The following is a 21576-nucleotide window of genomic DNA, read 5'->3' on the forward strand; positions in this document are numbered from 1 at the left end:
TGTGACGTCATCAGTGATCCTGAGGTCAATGAAATTAATTTTCTCAAGGCAACAGGGCTATCGAACGCCGTTTGAGATTTGCGAATCCGTCCAATAGTTTCGGAGATACGGGGGGGGGGGGGGAAATAGCCCCACCAGTGTGCGTCTTAAGGTTTTGTGATCCGAGGTCAATCTTTGACCTTGACCTTTCAAAGTCAACACATATATGCTACGAGGCGAAATTACGAGAGGACTACGATGCTGCTAATTGCTATTATGCAGTTTTTGCCTAGCTTTATTACTTCAAAAGTGATACGTGAAAAACTATCTCTAGAGACGCTATTTTGACTGAAATTCAATCAATTACACATCATTTAGTTGCTAATTCGTTGAGAAACACGGTCATGAAGGTTTCATGTCGCTATCTTTCATAGATTCGCCAATATTGGCTAAGTAATTTGGATAATTGCAGCTTTCCCCGAAATTTGACCTTTGACCTGCCATAACTGGGTCAAATATTAAATTAGGGTTAAAAAAATATACCACCAATCGCGAGTAAGTACTCGTTGAGAGCAATCGACTGCTCTTTGTTGCGAAGCGAGCTACGAATGACGCTTAGTTTCGAAACGCCGGGGGAGGTGTATGAAAAATACCCTGCCAGGGCGAGGGTTTTGACATAACAGTCGAACTGATATTTGGTCTCACGTCACTCAGGGTCTATGTGTCCATGGAATTTGTAGGCATTGCTGGTTGTTTTCATTATTTATGTTCAGTACGGACTGCCCAGGTCAGGTCAAATACGGGCTAGTGACTGCCCAGGTCAGGTCAAATACCTATTGTCAAAAGGTAGGTACCTGTTCGCTGTTCGTAATACCACTCACACAAACTTGTGACATCTTTCAAAATTGTTAGTTTCTCACAAGCTCTTCCCGGCGTACTCCCGATCAAGAGTGAGGGGCGCGCGATAGGAGACGCCTGGCTGGGCGCCGCTCATGGATAGATCGTGGGATGAGTCTCCGACCCGTCTGGTCACAACGAAACTTAGCAGGGAGGGTTCAGAGCACCTCGACGGCGGCCGAACGCCAGCGGAGCGCCGTAACTAATGGGTGTGACACTGTGTCAACAAACGCCGCTGAGTGACGGGCGGAGGGGACCGTCGAAACGCGCGGGCCATACAGCCAGAGACATCTCTCGGCGATTTTATGAACTAGCTGTGCAATGACTTTCAAATGAATAGAACTGCATAGCGATGCATGCAATGATGATCCACTCTACAGGATTGTGTAGAGAATCGATGTCTTTATGATTCCTAGCAGCCACATTTTTGAAATTGTTGTCATGGCTTTCATGCAATGCACTGCAAGATGAAAATTGTATCATGCAAAACATAGTACAAAATTTGAAAAAAGGCTTGCTAGGAAATGTTTTCCTTAACTTCGTCAGTCCATAACTGCAAACATCACAGTCGTACGACAATCCGTTATTGAGTTCTATTCGTTTGAAATTTTGATTTTGCAATATGTTTGTCTAAATTGCTCAGTATATGTGGATTGCAGAACAACGGTAACCACTCTGTGATGACGAGGTTAACGTCCTTCATAACATATCCAAAAACGAAGGCAATCGAAGCAACGATGCTCTAGATATTTGCGAAAAACGTTTCTCATAGCGTTACGCGTGAAACGCACCCTTAAACGCTGACCCCTGACCAGCCGCAAATATCATCTACTCTTGACTGTACTTTTTAACTTTCTGTTCTCCCCTATTGCTCGTCTCGTGCCGTATTCATTTGTGCTCTTAAAACGATCGGGCTGTCTTAAAGAATCCTTATATATGCCTAGCTCATAAAAAACTGTTAAGGAATGGCTCAGCAACAGAGAGAGAAAAGAATCCAGGGCCCAATCTTATCAAATGCCGTGATTGCGTATTCACAGCATTTTGAACTTTGGTAGCATTCATAACTATTCCACGTTCATTTATTCATTCGTTCGGGCAACATTCATAGTCGTTCAAGCCATTTATCTCATTTGACGAGATAAGAAAATAAAAATAAACCGTTGATATTTATATTGCCGGTAAGTAGTAACACAGGTTAGTGCTGCCATATCCTGTTCACGGCACTGGTAAGATTCCCTAGATTCATATCGATCCCTGGGCCCAATCTTACCGATGCCGTAAGATTGCGCCAATGCCCAATCTTACCAATGCCCAATCTTACCAATTACCGGCAATAATATCAACAATAATATCAATTTTATTTACGCCCAGCTAATCTTGTCAAGTAAGTTAAATGACGTGATTATGAATGCTGCCTGAACGAATTAATAAGTGAATGTGGAATAGTTGTGAATGTTACCAAATGCCGTGAATGCGCATTCACGGCATTTGGTAAGATTGGGCCCTGGATCGATATGAAATTTGTTGAAGCCTTTGGGTTGATATTTTTTTTTACCCTCCTGTGTCGCACAATGCAGCCTTTTTCTATCTGCCAATGCTCGTCTCTGAAACAGATAGAGCTCCTCCCATTCGCCCCAAAATAGACACACGACCATACGGACCGGCGGCGATGACGTCAAACGTGTGACGACGTCATTGCGCGGCCGCCAGTGGTGTGACGTCACCCGCCTTCATCGATCGGCGGAAAGTTGGCGCCACCGTGCTGTAGGTCCCTCGCGCCGAAACGGAGCAGCCGGTCAGGGGTAAAGGGGGACTGTGCACTGTGTGTGCACTGGGTGCGGTCACTGGTCAACACGATATGACAGGGGGACCGCGGCAGTCAGCGGCGTTATACATCCTGTGACCGCGGCGGTCAGCGGCGGTATACGTCCTGGGACCGCGGCGGTACGTCCTGGTCCTGGACCGCGGTCAGTGGCCGGTCAGTGGCAGTCGATCGCATCCTTTGACCGCGGCGGGTCAGGTCCATTATGTTGTGCCCGTGACGCCGGGCGCTGGGAGGTCCGAAAGCGCGCTGGGCCTGGCACTGATGTTGACAGTAGGGGAGAGTGGGGCAAAGCGGCCACCCTAACGCTTCTCACGATGCCAGCGCTTGATTTTTAAACTTGGAAAGATTCTTTCTATACCAATGTGATCCCTATTAAGTTGCCTTTTACTTCAACTGCGTTTTATTTCCAAAGGCGTTTACATATGAAAGATATTGACAAAACTTAAAACCTATGCATATTGGCCACTTTGCCCCATACCCTGGGGCAAAGCGGCCACCGGCGTCTTCTCAAGTCCCGATATGAGAAACAAAATAGTTGCCTCGTGTACGACTAGGGTATTTGATGGTGACAAGGTTAAGCGAGGATGGATGTTTACTTTATTATCTCGTATCAAGCCGTAATCGCCACGCCATATGTGGAAGGCTTTTGGTGTCAATACATACATCATACATACATACATCTTCCACCTGTAGGTAAACAAAGAAAGGATTTTCATGGAAATAAACATTTAATTGCATTATTTGGTAACTCATGCAACTGAAAAGTGGCCAAGATGAATGCATGACGACACATTTGAATATAAATAATGTTTTTTATCCAGATGGAAGCAACTTATGGCCAATTGGGGGGTGGCCACTTTGCCCCGCGCATACCGTCCGACACAAAAATATTCCAGCTTAGCTATTAGTGCGGTAAAAAAACATTAAAATTGGTAGAATACATAACCATGCAATGCATGGACAAGAACGCTTATAAGAATTCCAAACGGTTATGGAATAACATAGCATTTTAAAAATTGTAAATATAGTTAGTAACCTGGCAAGAAATGCTTTTCCGTGTTTCACAGAACAATGGTGATGGGCCTGAAACCCCGGTCTGGCTCATTCGAACGACCGTGGAGAGAACATTTAAGAGAGTTTAGCGTAGTGAGGAAAATCATCATGATGATTATGAGCATATTTAATTGACCGAATCCTCAATGCCAGCTATGCCGATAGGATGCCAGCTATTAACGATAACAGCACCTCCTGGCAGCTACTTCCAAAGTAGGTTAGCATTTTTCAAGAGCTCACCACGTTAAAAAGTGATTGTGTAGATCGTTTTCATAGATGCTGTATGCGCCCTAACTTTGTCCAGGGTATGAGTAGTCATAGTATGATAATACGCTCATGTATGCTCATTTACGTATATAATGTTCATTTATGTATAATATGTGTTGCAAATATCCGCCGCGAAAGGTGCTGCAGGATTTTCTCTCGCGACGGACGCATAATTTATTAATTGTAAATCGACGCGACGGAAAAAGGGGGATTTTTGGGGGGAAGCGAAAAACCAGCTACGTACTAGTTTATGTGTGGTTATCTTGCTGCTATGAGTCTTCGATGTGAAAGCAATAAATGCTAACCTGTTTTTTGTAACAATTGGTGTCAGAAGTGGGATAAAAAAAAAATAGCGTAAGTCTGGGAGCTTAAGTTTAAAAACCACCGATAGACAAAAGTAGGTCAGTAGCGTAAAGTAGCGTAGTAGCTGATCATTCCCAGTAACTGACTTAACTAAGTGACTAAGAAACGATGTCTACAAGTGCAGAAAATGTCAGCTCTAGAACCCGATCGAAGAGTCGACGTCGAACCAACAAGTTCAATGATGCCCAAAACTCGGGAAATGCAGTGGTGGTCAATGTTCAGATGGCGGAACAACCGAGTAACGGCGAAGAGGAGACGTCATTAGACGACCTGGATCACTGGAGTGACGCTAGTGGTGAGATTGAAGCAGCTGCCATCGAAGGAAACGGAGAAGGAGACCTCATGAACGACTTGTCTGGAGAAACACCGGACGGGACACCGTCTGCGGCGGAGAGTCAGCAGACGCAGGACATGCTGCATACCATAGTCGGATTTATCGCACCGCTCGGCGAGAAAATGGATTTGGTTCGGCAGGAGGTATCGGACATGAAAACAGCCATTAGGAGGGAGTTCCAAAAGGAGATAGAGAAGATGCAGGATCAAATCAAGACTGTGAACGAAAGAATGGATGAATTCGATCGGCTTTTACATGACCAACCAGCGCAGACTCGTAGAACTGGCGACTCAACAGCTCTCTCCGTTGGAGCGCCACCGTTCGTACCAATGGAAACACCTGCACCGGTATCGGCTCATGAGCAAGTGAGGTACCCGCAGAAAGTACCCAGGTACGACGGTACTGCCGTCTGGGAAGCATATCTGGCCCAGTTTAACATCTTGGCACAGGGGAACAACTGGTCTAACGAGGAAAAGGCCTTCTTCTTGAGCACCAGTCTGGATGGGAAAGCGTTAACGGTGCTGGCGAACATGGCAGAACCGGATAGAGTGAGCTTCACTAAGCTTGTGGCTGCTCTGGAGGACCGTTTCGGTGCCCGCCATCAGCAGCAGCAGAGTAGAATGCTCCTCAGCACGAAGAAGAGGGACGCTGAGCCACTACAAGAGTTTGTGGAGAGTCTGAAGCGTCGTGTTATGTTGGCCTACCCATACGCCAGCAGCGAGATACAAGACGCCCTGGCACTGCACCACCTCACCACAGCAGTAGATGCACCAGTGCGAGCGGAAATCCTCAGGCAGAAGCCTAAAACGTTGCAGGAGGCGCTGGAGATCGTGGCAACTGAGGAGGCCATCAGAAGTTGCTGCGGCGGCGCCAACAGGACAGCTGCAAACGTACCAGTCCGCGCCATTCGAGAAGACACAACAGTTCTCCCAGAACCAGATACAACAGGAGCTTCCGAGCCAGGCGTTAGCCAGCTTGCAGGTGTAGTAAGTGAAGTAAAGGGAGTCCTGCAACTACTAAGGCAGCATCTTCCTCAAAACGACAGCCGATGTGGTGCTAAGCCATACAGATTCAGCGGATCCTGTTGGTACTGCCAGAAGCAGGGACACATGAAGCGAGACTGCCGTAAATGGCAGTCGGACACGCAAAAGGGAGCACGCCCCGGCCAGTCGGAGCAGGAACACGCGGAAAACTAGTGCAAGCCGAGTTCGGTGGGCGGAGCTCGGCTTCCATTAACGACAAAGCCTTTACTCTGCATTCTGTCAATGGTAGCGAAGATGGATTATTCGTTGACGGAAGAATCGATGGGATACCCGTGCACCTGCTTATTGACAGTGGCGCAGCGGTGTCTGTGATAAGTCCTGAAATTTGTTCAAAGATCACCAGAGCCACAGGTAAAAGCGTGAACCCCACGGAGTGGCAAGTGAGGTCCGCATCTGGTGATAAGCTGACCGTGCAGGGTCAGTTGCAAGTGAAACTGGCGGCTGCGCAGGATGAATGGCCACTCACAGCGCTTGTCGTGAACGTCAAGGAAGACGGAATCCTAGGAATGGATTTTTTGGGCGAGGCCACGATTGACTGTAAGAGGAGGACATTGAGACTGGAAGATAAAACGGTGCCACTCATCGGGAAAACAGCTGCTGACTCCCATAAAATCTGCTACAAACTTTATCTTGATGAAGGGCTGGAGCTACCTAAACACAGTGAGACGTTCGTGACTGCAAAAATCAATTGTGGTGTGAAAATGTCGGGACCAGTGCTGGTAGAACAAAGCACTTCCAAAGAGAAATTCATCATTGAAGACGCTGTGGCAGATCTAACCAGCGATGGAAAAACGACCATAAAACTGCTCAACTTGCAGGACCTGCCGCTGAAGTTGAAGAGGGGAGCACACGTGGGACAGTGTGAAAAGGTCGCTGATCCCGTGGTTGCAATAAACCTGCTGAAGACGACCAAGAACGGACAGAAGAGACTTCAAAATCACTTGAAAGAACTGATGGACAGAAGTACCGAATTCCTAGTGGAGAGCGAGACAGAGAAGGTGCACAAAGTGCTGCTGAAGTTCCAGCACATCTTCTCGGCCGGACCAAGCGATCTGGGCAGGACTCAGATTGTAAACCACAAAATCGACACCGGCGACGCACGTCCTGTGCGTATCCCTCTTCGGAGAATTCCATTGGCAAAGCAGACAGACGCAGCCCAATGCGTGGAAGAAATGCAAAAGCAGCGAATCATCGTGCCGTCAAACAGTCCGTGGTCAGCCCCCATAATCTTAGTCAAGAAAAAAGATAACACCACCCGTTTCTGCGTAGACTACAGAGGGCTAAATGAGGTGACCAAGAAGGATTCGTTTCCACTTCCAAGGATCGACACTGTGCTGGACTCGTTGGCTGGCTCCTCCTGGTTCAGCACTCTGGACTTGAAGAGTGGCTACTGGCAGGTCAGCATGGATCCCAAAGACCAGGAGAAGACGGCATTTTCGGCGCTCGATCAACTCTGGGAGTTCTCTGTGATGCCGTTTGGACTTTGCAATAGTCCGGCTACCTTCTCCAGACTGATGGAGCAGGTGCTGCGAGGGGTGCCCCCAACCGCCTGTCTCAAGTACCTGGACGACCTCATCGTTCACGGAAGCACATTTGAAGAGATGGTGAAGAATCTGGAGCAGGTGTTCAGGAAGTTGGAGAGTGCTGGGCTGAAGCTGAACCCTAAAAAGTGTAACTTGTTCCAGCGACAAGTCAGCTATCTCGGTCACACTGTGAGCGCGAAGGGCGTATCCACGGATCCAGCTAAGATCGAGGTGGTCACCCAATGGCCTCAGCCTCAGAACAAAAAAGTACGAAGCTTTTTAGGGCTGTGCTCTTACTACCGAAGATTCGTGCCAGCATTCGCAGATATTGCGCGCCCCCTGCACGAGCTGACAGAGGAGCGCTGTGCCTTCGTCTGGTCGCTGGAATGTCAACCAGTGCTGCCAGATTTGGAGGATTTCCGCAAATCTGGAGGATTTTGAACTCTATTTGCGGAAAAATTTCGCGTTTGGAGGATTTTTGATTCTGGAGGAAAATCTGGAGGATTTGTCGCCCGATTAACCCGCGCCCTGCTGGGGGGGGGGTGTTTGAACACCCCCCTTGTGGTTTTTCGCGAATATCTCAAAAACGGCGGCGCGGAGCGCCGCCGTTTTTAGTACACCTTATCATACATCAATTCTACACATGTTGTGAAAATTTCAGACCAAGGTCATTCAAGGTCAGGTCACCAGGTCACTTGAAGTGACCTCACCTCATAAAAAGTTTCAATGTCTGTCATAGCTACACCGAGTGACCGATCGCTTTGAAACTTTCAGCGATTGCTAAGAGCAATAGCATGTACAAAATGTATATCTCAGAATTTTGATATCGATGACCTAAGGTCAGGTCAATTTTACGACCTCCCCATTATAAGTCAATGGGAGAAAATTGAAATGCGCCTCTTTTGGACAAAAGACATTATAAACACTCCCAAACACCGAATTACAAGTGGTTTAGACACACTGAACATGAAACTGGTGTCCGTGACCCTTGTTTATGCCCTGAGGTCATCTTAGGTCACAAATGATGTCTAACAGTTTTTCGCAAATAACTTTTGATAGAGGCATGCTAGAGCGATGAAAACGCTCTAGATGTGTTCAGCTCGACGATACGGATCGACTGATATGCAACATGACCCTTTCCGGTCAGGTCATGACCTTGACCTGAGGTCAAATTTTCAAGTTGACCTTTCAAGGTCAAGTTATAGTTCATTCGATGCGTCTTGACAAGAGGAACACAATGCCGGTAAAAGTAAGCTCGTACAAGGCTTAGGTCAAAAGTTATTGCAGAAAAACTGTTTCCGAAAAAAATCGGCTATTTTTGCAGTTTTTGCCCCCTGCAGGCAAAACCGTTGACGTTAGGTCAAATCTGAGAGAATTACTCAGAAAGGGCTTTAATAGGGCTATCGAATGCGCTTTTCCGCGGCGCTGTAGCTCTATTGGTTCTCGAGTTATGCGTTGGCTTCTTGGAAATTTTCGACATTCGACCTGGAAATCGGCGAAATTTTGCCTTCAATGACCTCTGGTGACCTGACCTTTGACCTGACCAAAAAATTGACCGAAGTGATTCCGTCATTATTTTTGACGCTCTTTCGAACGCCGCGTTTTGCGTATCGCTACGTGGCCCAGGAGCCGAGTTACAAGGGGGGGGGGTGTTCAAACACCCCCCCCCCCCAGCAGGGCGTGGAAATCCAGGACCCCCAGCCGGGCGCGGGTTAATATATTCAATTTCATGGAAAAATATAACGCATTCAAGACTCAAAAGACATTTTCCTGCCCAGCTCCACCCTACCCGTTAGGATATATCACCGCCCTTTATCACCGTGAGACTGGAATGTCTCAGTCTGTATAGCTATATCCACGAATATCATGGTGACTATTTGTTCCTCCTATTTCGTGTACGATTGTACCATATGTTTTTGAGGGTACCGAACTACTGGCGGATCAAAGGGGGACATTTGGCGCAAATTCCCCCCCCCCTCCTGCAGCGTCCAAAATCGAAGAAAATTTTCGTTTTTTTCAAGGATAAAACGAAAACTAAACAACTTTTATTATAAAAAGTATCTTTTAAACGAAAGGAATCGAAATCCGATGAGTTTTTAGAATTTGGAGAAACCTTTTCGGAGATATGCCCTCCCGCAGCGTCCAAGACCGCCTTTCTGGATCCGCCAATGGGATTTGGAGGAATCTGGAGGATTTTTGTAACTGATCTGGAGGATTACAGCCTTCTCCATCTGGCAGCACTGATGTCAACAGGCCTTTGATGAGCTGAAGACCCGGCTCACCACTGCACCCATCCTGGCCCTACCGAACAATGAAGAGGATTTCATACTGGATACAGATGCCAGCGATGTCGGCGTCGGTGCAGTCCTGTCCCAGGTGACAGGCGGACAGGAGAGAGTCGTGGCTTACTACAGCCAGGCGCTCAGCAAGGCTGAGAAGAACTACTGCGTCACAAGACGAGAACTACTGGCAGTGGTAAAGGCCATAGGCCATTTTCACCATTATCTCTATGGACGGAAGTTCCTCGTGAGAGTAGACCATTCGGCGCTTCAATGGCTCATGAAATTTAAGAGCCCTGAAGGACAGATAGCCAGATGGATACAGATACTTCAGGAATACGACTTCCAGATCATCCACCGAGCAGGCCAGAAACACGGGAACGCCGATGCGATGTCGAGAAGGCCGTGTTCCGAAGACTGTAAACACTGCACTCGAGCCGAGAAGAGCCAGCCGTCGGATTCCGGCGTGGCTAAAAAGGAGCACCAACTAAGAAGAACGACACTGCGTCCAGACGGAAGCCAATCGACTCGCTCCCTGCATGAATTGAAAACACAACAGGAACGGGATCCAGCACTAAAAGTAATCATCGCCATAATGAAAGCAAGATCGGAACGTCCCGACTGGAAAGAGTTGGCGCCACAAAGTCTAGAAGTTAAAGGCTATTGGAGGCTGTTGAACTCTTTAAAAATGGAAGATGGTGTGCTATACTACAGGTGGGAGTCAGCAACCGGCAGCGACCCTGTCCTGCTCCGAGTTCTTCCCGAGGCGATGAGACGCGACGCGTGGGAACAGCTGCACGTGGACCATGGAGGCGGCCATATGGGGACACAGAAGACGATGGGCAAGCTCAGAGCGCGGTTCTTTTGGGTTGGACAGCGCCTGGATGTGAAAAAGTGGTGCGAGTCCTGTCACATCTGTCAGGCCAAGAAAGGTCCCTCCGTGAAGAGAAGAGCGCCAATGAAACAGTACAATGTTGGCTATCCAGGTGAAAGGGTAGCGATAGATGTATTGGGTCCTCTACCAGAATCTAGTGCAGGCAATCGATATCTACTAGTACTGATGGACTATTTCACCAAGTGGCCAGAGGCTTATGCTCTGCCCAATCAGGAGGCAACTACTGTGGCAACTGCGATGCTGCAAGGCTTTGTATCACGTTTTGGAATTCCCCATGAGCTGCATTCCGACCAGGGACGTAATTTTGAATCTGCCGTGTTCAAAGGAATGTGTGACATGCTCGGGGTCACAAAAACCAGAACAACTGCACTTCACCCCCAGTCAGATGGGATGGTGGAACGATACAACAGAACCATAGGGAATCAGCTGGCAATGTACACCGAGGAAAATCCATCTGAGTGGGACCAGCACGTGCCATTGCTGTTGCTGGCGTACCGGTCCGCCATGCACGAAGCAACTGGGGAAACACCGGCCAAACTGATGCTGGGGAGAGAGCTGACCCTCCCAATCGACTTCTTTTATGGACTGCCTCAAAGTCAAGGAAAAAAGCAGTCTGTTCCAGAGTACCTACGAACGCTGGAACAAACAATTCAGAAGGTGCACGAATTTGCCCGGCGTAACATTGAGAATCTGAGCAACAGGGCGAAGGCGCGGTATGACCTGCGAGCGTCAAACCAGCAGTATGACCCCGGGGATCTTGTCTGGCTGTACAACCCCCAGCGCAAGAAAGGGATCAGTCCGAAGCTCACCTGTCCATGGAAAGGACCGTACGTGATTACCACCCGCATTAACGATGTTGTGTATCGGGTGCAAGAGGGAGGCGGTGGTAAGCAGCTTGTTGTACATATGGACCGGTTAAAGCCATACCACGCGCCACGTTAGAGCTTTCTCCGGGACGGTTAGAAAGCTAAGAAGGGGGCAATGTTGCAAATATCCGCCGCGAAAGGTGCTGCAGGATTTTCTCTCGCGACGGACGCATAATTTATTAATTGTAAATCGACGCGACGGAAAAAGGGGGATTTTTGGGGGAAGCGAAAAACCAGCTACGTACTAGTTTATGTGTGGTTATCTTGCTGCTATGAGTCTTCGATGTGAAAGCAATAAATGCTAACCTGTTTTTTGTAACAATATGCTCATTTAATTGTTTCGCACAGTGTAAATGTTATATGTGCCCTAACTTTGTCCAGGGTAAGAGTGTAACTTGCTGCCCATTTAATTGATCCGCAAGTATTGTTTCATCTTAAATTCGTGTATGCTTAGGCACACACGCACTTTAATCTTGTGTATAGTTTTTTCCCTGTACATATTATGTTTGACTGCTGCGACCATAAATCTTTTCCCTGAGGACATATCTACTGTTGTGCATGTGTACTGAACAAAAAGTATTTTGATATCTACAATTGTGGCGCCTGCTGGTATCGGTTGACAAAGATCTGTGATCGAACATACCCGAATTTTTGCTATTTGTCATTTTATTCAGATTACATTGAGGATTCGGTCAATTAAATATGCTCATAATCATCATGACCGTGGAGAGAAGTATAACGGGTGTCCGCTTTGCCCCACTCTCCCCTATGTAGGGTTGGGAGTTGGGACTGAGGTGGACTGGAGGGACTGAGCGGTGGACTGCTCGGCTGGCAGATACCTCTCCGTTGCCGCCCACGCCCACCTGTTTAGGAGTTCGTAGGAGTTATATTTGCGTTCCTCCCGCCAGTTCGGCGCATTCAGCTGTCTGGATATGGAGACTTCAGTGCTGCGCGAGTTTGGGTGGGCTGGGCTTGCAGCTCTCTCTCTCTCTCTCTCTCTCTCTCTCTCTCTCTCTCTCTCTCTCTCTCTCTCTCTCTCTCTCTCTCTCTCTCTCTCTCTCTCTTTCTCTTTCTCTTTCTCTTTCTCTTTCTCTTTCTCTTTCTCTTTCTCTTTCTCTTTCTCTTTCTCTTTCTCTTTCTCTTTCTCTTTCTCTTTCTCTTTCTCTTTCTCTTTCTCTTTCTCTTTCTCTTTCTCTTTCTCTTTCTCTTTCTCTTTCTCTTTCTCTTTCTCTTTCTCTTTCTCTTTCTCTTTCTCTTTCTCTTTCTCTTTCTCTTTCTCTTTCTCTTTCTCTTTCTCTCTCTCTCTCTCTCTCTCTCTTCTCTCTCTCTCTCTCTCTCTCTCTCTCTCTCTCTCTCTCTCTCTCTCTCTCTCTCTCTCTCTCTCTCTCTCTCTCTCTCTCTCTCTCTCTCTCTCTCTCTCTCTCCCTCCCCCCCCCCGATCGGCAGTATCGAGCTGTTTACACCACCCGCCGAGCTATGACGTCACACCCGGTTTCGGTCCGTGTGACGTCACATCGATGTCTCGATCCGTGGGGCCCATGTGACGTCACTGTACTTCGGAGCCGGTTGGCGAGCTGAGAAATTACGACAGCCAACTAGCTAATTGTAGTACAGGTCTCGCGGGTTTTAACGGTAGGTTTTGCACCTAGAAAATTTAGTGTAGGGGAGAGTGGGGTAAGATGCCCAGGGTGGGAAAGACGCCCCACCCCCTCTAGCGGCGAAACAAAGAATCGAACCTGGAAATTAATGTTCTTAGCGTAAAGCGGAAGCCTGCCTTGTTAACTGCACAAAAATTTGCGAAGCTCAGTTGGGCAACGGCTGGCTGGTGATTGCATGTTTTTTATTTGCTGCTTTCAAAAAATATTTTGGTGTCAAAACATTATAAATATCAAAGAAGGTAGATAATTTTTGCGTCCCTTGCTATAGTCGTGATACATTAACATGCGTGTACTGTGTCCCAAACAGTTTGTTTCAAGGTGTAGTTTTATGGCTAACAAATTGTACTGATTTAATGTTACTTCGGTACCTTGGGGTAAGATGCCCCCTGTCCTGATGGGGAAAGACGCCCCCTAAATTCGTAGGCTGTCCTTCAAGCATCCCGTCAAATCATTTATTACATACTTGTGATTAGAGACAAAAGCCGATCTGGGACTATTGAGAGTCCAGTACGGTCGGGTGCTCCCATGCCGGTCTCTCGGCCCATACAGCGACTTTTTGGGCGGCATCTGACTCTGAGAGCCCTCACGACAGCCTCTGTGGGCCCCATTATTGGCTCCAGGGCCCCTCACGACATCCTTTGAGGGCTCCCACGTTGGCTCCACGGGCCGCGCTGGCATCTGAGGTCCCCACGATGGGCTCGAGGGCCCTCAAGCATCATGAAGACCTATAAGGGCCACACAGTGGTCTCCGAACGCCACCACGGAGGCTTGTTTGGCCGCGGTGGACTATGATGGCCCTAACGATGACCTCTGAAGCCCCTTACGACTACTTTTGAGGGCCTTACGATGACGTTTGGTGTCTACTGCAGGCTCGAAGGGACTGCTGATTCGTTCAGGCGATTCACGTGCCCATTTATGTCACTTATAGTGCAGGGGGGCATCTTACCCAACGCCAGGGGCGTCTTTCCCACCCTGTGGGGTAAGATGCCCCCTTTCACTTCTTCAGGGAAATGCTTAATAGCAAAAAAAGTTATCATATTTCAGGCACGAAAGTGTGATATTTTTGGAGAAAAATGATGTCGGCTTCCGTTGAAACTCCAAGTTTTTGCTTTCCGATCGTCATTTTCGAATAAAATCTGACATAGTAAAACCCTGGGCATCTTTCCCCACTCTCCCCTACTTCAGGTGATATCTTCGTCGTCTTAAGCTTTTAAGTGTTGAAGATGCGATCGACTTGTTGGTTCACAAGCCGGCCATGATCGGATTCATCGTAGATCGATTAGTTTCTGAGTTATAACCGGAAATGTAAAAGTGCAAAACCTACCGCTTAATCTCGCGAGAGCCGTACAACAGCGACTTTACGACAGCTAACTGTACAACGACTATACAACAGCTATAATAACTGTGCAACAGCGACTATACGACAGCTAACTGTACGACGACTATACGACAGCTAACTGTGCAACAGCGACTATACGACAGCTAACTGTACGACAGCAACTATACTACAGCTGTCAGGCTGCTGTCAGGGCTGACAGAGGACTGCTATCGCGGCTGACAGGGGATTGCTGTCGCGGCTGATAGGGGACTGCTGCTGACTGACTGGCTGCTGTCTCGGCTGACCGACAGGTCACAGGCCGCTGTCAGTGAGGTTCAGCTGTCTCGGCCGGCTCGCCCGCCGCCGGGAGCGGGTGACCGCCGGGCATAGGCGTCGCCAGAGATTTTCGGGTGGGGGGGGGGGGGCAAAATGAACTTTTGTGTTGAATCTTGCCTTTCCTCAGTCGATACTCACTCGTTTTACATTCATTCGACGCGCAATGGTGCGAGGAATCCGATTGTGACAAAGTTTTCCTTCTAGCAATGACATGTATTTTTTTTTTACAGAAAAAATCGAAATTTTGAAATTTCTGGACAAAAACGACCGGTATAATTACAGTGCCTGCGATTGCCGACGCACTGCAGAGGGCCCCTGTGCAGACTCTCGTCGCTCATTATCATCGCCCAGAAGAAAGGTGAAAAACGCTCCATTTAATCGGATCACCCTGCTAAAACCTCCATTCACGCATGCATGCAGAGGTTTTACGTGAAATGCATAGGGCTTTCCCAGCCACCGATTGTAGCTAAGTTGGGCATTCGGCGGAGACTGAGAGTGAATGTTGGAAGTGTGCATTGGAAGTAATTCGTCTTTTCTCCAGTGTTTTGTCCACTCGAGTGTGAACAAAAAGTTTCTCGTTTTTCGTGTGAAGGGAAGCGCTGCAAACGCGAACAAAAAAAATGTTTAACGGAACCAAAGGTTACGAACCCGAGGCGAGCCCAAGGTGGGGCCCTCAGAAGCCAGTGTTGGCGGCGGGCGCTAAGAGGCTAGGCTCAATGTGAGCCTGGAGCCCTCGGATAACAGTGTGAACCGTCGGGGTCTGTGTCGAATCTCTAAGGACCCCGCGTAGGGACATAAGAAACATGTGTTGCGGCCCTCAGAGGGACACGTCAGTTGTGACCCCTCAGATGCCGGCTTGGGGTTAGCAAAGTCTGTCGCCTCAAAAGTTCGGCTGAACTATCAGAGGCCAGTTAAAGTTCTCATAAATTTTCGAAGGCATCCTCAAGGATTCGTGTGGCCCTTCAGAGGTCTACGTATGTATAAGGTCCTCAAAGATGGGCTCTCAGAGAACATGGACACCAGTGGGATTCTCTGAGGCCGGTTTGGGCCTTCTGAAAGCTTCTTAGAGCTCAGTGGAGCTCCTTAGGAGCCTGCATGAAAAGCGAGCTCATGAGCCCTGCGGCACTTGAACGGTACTTGAGCCTGTCGCAGACATTTGACGGAAAGTTGAGAAAGGCCCCGAAGATTTCGTGTCACGCTTTGAACGAAAATTACCTATAAGGTTTGTTTTCAATAGTTAAAACACTGTTCTTTAGAATTGTGTTTTTCTATTGAAAAACAAATCTGAGTTCCCTGACAATTTGGCAAAAGCTGCCTGAGCTCAGTACAACTTGATGCTCGAGAAAACGGCTGCTCCAAAAATTCTGATTTTTTTTTTTCAGGATTTAATTCGGTGCACTACCCATGGGTATGTCGCCAAGTGGCCGGAAAAGTCCAGAACCACGTGCCACGTGCCGTTGAATGTGTATGTGTCAGCACTCCAAAACTTATGAAAATCAAATATAAAATGTAATTAACAACCAACTAGAAACATGGAATGAATCACAGCATTGACAATTCCGAGTTTGGAGTCGGAGTCTTGAAGGTATTGGCGACTGCAACTCTGACTCTGGTTTGAATTGCAATTTGCACGCTCCAACCAAATATGACCTCACAGACATTCTCAGAAAGGTACTCCCATTTTTCCCCGACTCCAAAATCTCATCGGATCTGTATCTATCTCAGGGAGTGCCCGGTCCGAGGTTGGGGGGGGGGGACAAGCTGTCCCGCTTGGCCCCCCCCCCCCGTGGCGACGCTAATGCCGCCGGGAGCGGGTGACTGCCGGCCCAGCTGAGGGACCGCCGCCGGCCGGCATAGGGCCGGCCGGTGACGCGCCCGGCGCGGCGCCTCTGCAGGCTCTGTTTCACGGCGCCAGCCGGGGACGCTTTTCACCAGGCACCGGACCAGCGCGGCGCGGCGGCACCTCTGGGCCAGCCCAGTACTGAGCCAGCGCTCTGATACAGTACTCGGAGCCAGATAATGAGCCAGTAATGAGCCAGTTCTCTGAGCCGTGCTGAGCCAGTGCTGAGCCAGTACTGAGCCAGCGCTCTGAGCCAGCCCAGTACTGAGTCATTGCTGAGCCAGCGCTCTGATACAGTACTCGGAGCCAGATAATGAGCCAGTAATGAGCCAGTTCTCTGAGCCGTGCTGAGCCAGCACTCTGAGCCAGTTTTTGAGCCAGTAACGGCCCGCCCCAGTGACCCCAGGCCAGTGCTGAGCCAGTGCTGATGACTGGTCTGCTGCATTGACTGAGGACCGGGCATTGACTGACACTGAGGACCGGGTATTGACTGAGGACTGGGTGTTGACTGAGGACTGGGTATTGACCGAGGACCGGGTATTGACTGAGGACCGGACATTGACTGAGGACTGGGTGTTGACTGAGGACCGGGTATTGACTGAGGACTGGGTATCGACTGAGGACCGGACCCGTGCCGCGGCTCCGAGTCTCTGACGGCCGAATTGATGAGGCCTGCTATCTGGCCGGGCCAGCCGCGCTGCAGTGGGATGGGGACGGGGAGGGGGGAGGGCGCCGCGCCGCCGCCGGGCGATGCACGTAACACGCCCCGGGGCCAAACGGGCCACCGAGGGGCACCGAGGGGCGGCCCAACAGCGCCAGGAGTTCCCGCTAACCTATCCAGCGCGGCAGGCGTGCCGACAGAGCCAAGACAGAGCTGTACATATGTATAACAGGAGTGAAACTATGGTGCAGGGAAGAGCGGGGCACTTTCTGCATGGGGCACATTCGTTTTCAGGCTTCAGCAGTTTATGGGAACACGAGTGACTGCACGAGCTCAAGGTCAATTATGAAAATATGAATTTCTATCATTATCGCCCCTTGTTCACTGTATGAAAGCAGCACTGTATCTGCGTCATGCTTGATAAAAATGCGAAGTTGTATTATTCGTACGCTTTCCAAACTTTTCACAGCATCCATTTTCGTGATCCTGACTCGGAAATGTGGTTCAGCTTTTCAAAATTGGCGACGGAGAAGCTGTTCACGGAAAAGATGTAAACTTGTTTTTTTGTGTCATTTTTTTTTTAACAAGAAATTTTGAAATATATTACAAATAACGTTGTGAGGCAGGTTCGTGTGCGTACTGTCTAGGGGCACATTTGTGTATAATTTTTTTCGTTCTTGCGATGTGACTTTATCTGTAGTAAGTTTCACTTATGACGCTCTCCTGAATGAGTCGTTGCTGCTTGCGACGTCGTGACAAGTAATTCACGCGACCTTGGCGAGGTCACGGAGGCGGGAGGCGGGCCGATGGCCGGCAGTTGGCACTTTCTTGTTAGCCAGCTCATTCTGTCTATATTTGTTGTGCAATGCATTCTTGTCGAAAGAAATCGAAATGCCCCCCCCCCCCCCCCGCCAATCTCTTTCGGTAAATTTCTGCTAATGCCCGGTAAGTTCTCGAAATTCGCAGGGTGCACGGAAGTGCCCCACCCCTTGCACGAAAGCGCTTCATACCTGGGGCAGTTTCGTGCAGACGTTCAGAGTTATCAAAAGTCTTTTTCTAATAAAAGCCATAATTTTAGAGCTTTTAAAAAGACAAAATATCTGCAATAGTTCCTTTCCATACTACAATCAACAATTTTACCATTTCACCAACCCAAGAGCAGACATATGGATTTATCTTTTTTTTTTGCACGAATGTGCCCCACTCTCCCTTATGTCAGCTTAAAGGTTGATGATCAATTATGCTGCGAAATGCATTTCGGACTAGACAATGCATAAACTCCTGCCTACAGGACAATATTCCAGCACTTCCAGCAAACGTTGCTCATTATGCCTGTAAATTTCGTACTTGTAGACTGTAGTTACGCTATACGGGAGTGCTCGACTTCCATTTTGTCGGCCATACAGTAAGTTCATTCACAAATACCTAATCCCCAGCCCCGAGTAGACATTTCATTTATCTGCTCAACTTCATCTGAAGTGAGTGACGATACGCGCGGCAGTATGGGCTCATTCGATTGTTTTCTGCGTAGTTTTCCCAGCATTAGCTTACCCGCACTGGGGCTTGTAAGAGCCTGGCAGCCACGCGGTATGAGTCTCCCGTTTTGGACGGGCGTCGCACGGGCGACACATTCGGCTTGTTACCGGTGACACCGAGCTCGGACCTTACCCCAGTCCGCTCTGAACTTTGCCCCAGTCCCGCTCTGAACTTTGCCCCAGTCCCGCTCTGAACTTTGCCCCAGTTCCGCTCTGAACTTTGTCTCAGTGCCGCTCTGAGTTTTACCCCAGTGCCGCTCAGAACCAAGGGCGGTCCCAAGGACCTTACCCCGTGCCGCCCTGAGCCTTAGCCCAGTCTGGCTGGCCGAGATTACTTTACTAAATGGCTGCCGGCGGGGACCTTATCCCGTTGCCGCCCTGAGTCTGAGCTTTGCTCCAGTTCCGCTCTGAGCCCTAACCCAGTCCGGCTCCGGACCTCACCCTAGTGCCGCTCCGGACAGGGGGGGGGGGGGACCTCACCCCAGCTCCGGACCGCGGGGGGACACGGACCTCACCCCAGTGCCGCTCCGGACCGCGGGGGGGGGGACCTCACCCCAGTGCCGCTCCGGACCGCGGGGGCGGCGCGCCGAGTGGCAGCCGCCGACGGTGGCCGGTCTATTCGTGGCGCGCCGCGACGTATTCGGCGCGCCGCTGGACGGCGGGACATGACGGCGTCACCGGGTGTCCGACCCCCCCCCCCCCCCGCCGCCGACTCCGGACCCGGGGCGCCGTGGAGCCCTGGACTGGGTCTCAGACCTGGCCGGTGACAGAGGCGGCCCTATTCCCGGCTCAGAGCACGGCCGTCCGCTCCTAGCAATATCGCAGTGACGAGCGGCTCCCGGCCGCCGGCCGTATGGCAGAGGTCTCCCCCCCCCCGGTCCGCCCACGTACCCTGTGGCCGGAACCTGCGCGAACCGCCCCCCCCCTCTCCTGTGCATCGATCGCGATGACGTCACGAATCAGCGCCGGCTGCCGGCGGCGGTGTACGCGTGACATTCTGGAACGATCGGGTGCGTCTATCAGCGGAGGGGGCGGGGGCGGGGGCGGGGGCGGCCGCGCGCGCGCCGACCTTGCCGCCGCCGGCGCTCCGCTCTGCTCAGTGTGTGACGTCACTCAGCTTAGGGTGTGACGTCACTCAGCGGCAGCGGGCGGCGCGGCGGCGGCGGCGGCGGAGCGGCAGGCGGCGGCAGTTGGTCGGGCGCTGCTGCTGAGGGAGGGTGTTCGGTACTGAAGCAGCGCGCGCGGTCAGTCTAGTTCAGACGGTGCAACACAACTGCTTCTCTCTGTCTGTCTGTAATTTGAGCGCACAAGCCGAGTCTCCGTTCCGGCGCTCACAGCGGTACCTATCGACTTGGTCTGCGCCTGAACTGGTGAGTGGCGGCGACGAGCAGTAACTGCTCCAGCTGTTAGCTACTGATGTAATAGAGTTACTGATGGCGGACTTCATCGGCCAGTTTTCATTTCATCTTTCCCCCAGTCTTCCATCAAAGAGTGGATCCATTGCCGTCTTCGCCGTGTCGATGTTGTTCTTCAGCGGCGCCGCACACAGGGTGCTGCTCCATAACACAATATTGAACGCCATATTTTGATCGAAGCCGAAAAAAATGCTACTGGCTGCATATATCTTACCGTCGTAAAACATTCCAAAGTTTTCAAAATAATGGTCCATTAAAGAGTCCACCTTTAAACTGAGGCATAAATTATTTTTGTCTTTGAAAACCCCTTTGTATAGGCGGCTGGGGCGTCCTAACACAGAAGTAGCTTCAGTTGCACGCTGCACAGGAAATGATTGGTGCGTTGTGTCATCCTTTTTCTCAGGCCCAGTGTGGCTTTACGGATATATTTCGCCGCATCCGGTACCCTGCATTAGTTTTGTAGGTCGTCTTCATATGGCTATTTGCTGACGTAAAATGTAAGTACATTATGTACTATGTAGTTCTGTCATACCTATGTATATTGTATATAGTTAGGTAATTATAAAGTTTTGTTGACCTAGGTGTCTGCCTGCAGTCTCCGAACTTTTTCGGCACCCGAGTCATGTTCCAGAGCAGGTTACCGAATACCGTTTCACCGATTCAGTTAACTGCGTCACGTTTTCCTGAGCTGGACGCTGGCGGCTGGCCTTGAATTGGCTAGCGCCGCATGCTCCATGAGCGTTTCAGGGCTGTGCGTGGCGGGGGAGGGGGTGGGGTCCGGCGGCGTCAGGTGGGGAGGAGTGCGGGGGGGGGGGGGGCTGACCAGCGTGGCGGCCCTGGCCCGCTGCCAACACCGACTCACGCCACGCCACGCCGGGCTGAGCTCAGTGTTCACCCAGCGCAGAACTTCAGTAACCCTTCGAGCATTCTTGACGCTTCTACGCTATATTTATTTTGCCGAGAGCGTGATCTTTTTTTTGTAAATTTTTGGTTTAACACATAATGACTCCCCTAAAGGAGATATCTTTCCTCAATGTACCAAACTACGCCTGTGGCCCGTCGCGCCAGGTCCACAGGGCTGGAGCCGCGCGTGGTGGCCGCAGCCGCCACCTCCGTCCCGTCGGCGCCGGGCCACCGGTATTTCGGTGTGACGGAGGCGCCGCGCCGTCGTGTCGGCGCCGACGGCAGCCCGCGGGGGCGGCCGTCGGACGGGGTGACCGGCCGCCCCCGCCCCCGCCCCCGGCCGGCCGCCCCCGCGAGCCGCGGCCGGAGCCGTCTCCTGTCTGACCCCGGGGAGGGAGGGGGAGGGAGAGGGGGAGCCGCCGGGCGGGCAGCTGAGGAGCGGTGGGCGCCAGGCTCAAAGTAGGACACCGGCGGGCCCTGAACCACTCGAACCAGAGGCTCCGGCACGCTGCGGGGCGCTCTTGGAACGCGGCCGGTGCGACACCGGCCCGGCTGGGCGGCAGCGGCCCGGCCCGGCCCGGACCGG

General features: G+C 50.5%; 1 protein-coding gene across 2 annotated transcripts in view; it reads left to right on the forward strand.

Moving 5' to 3' along the window:
- Positions 1-21576, forward strand: part of LOC122370283 (terminal nucleotidyltransferase 5C-like) — a 57618-nt gene that overhangs the window by 11206 nt on the left and 24836 nt on the right. The window contains exon 1 of one of the 2 annotated variants that reach the window (XM_043345751.1): positions 19875-20042. The exons of the other annotated variant lie outside the window; for it this stretch is intronic. The gene's annotated coding sequence lies outside the window, so the exon portion shown is untranslated. Of the gene's footprint in view, positions 1-19874; positions 20043-21576 lie in introns of those variants that run through there. 2 annotated transcript variants of the gene reach the window in all.

Source organism: Amphibalanus amphitrite, unplaced genomic scaffold, assembly GCF_019059575.1.
Source record: "Amphibalanus amphitrite isolate SeventyFive unplaced genomic scaffold, NRLGWU_Aamphi_draft 001118F_arrow, whole genome shotgun sequence".
Classification (NCBI taxonomy): Eukaryota; Metazoa; Arthropoda; class Thecostraca; order Balanomorpha; family Balanidae; genus Amphibalanus; species Amphibalanus amphitrite.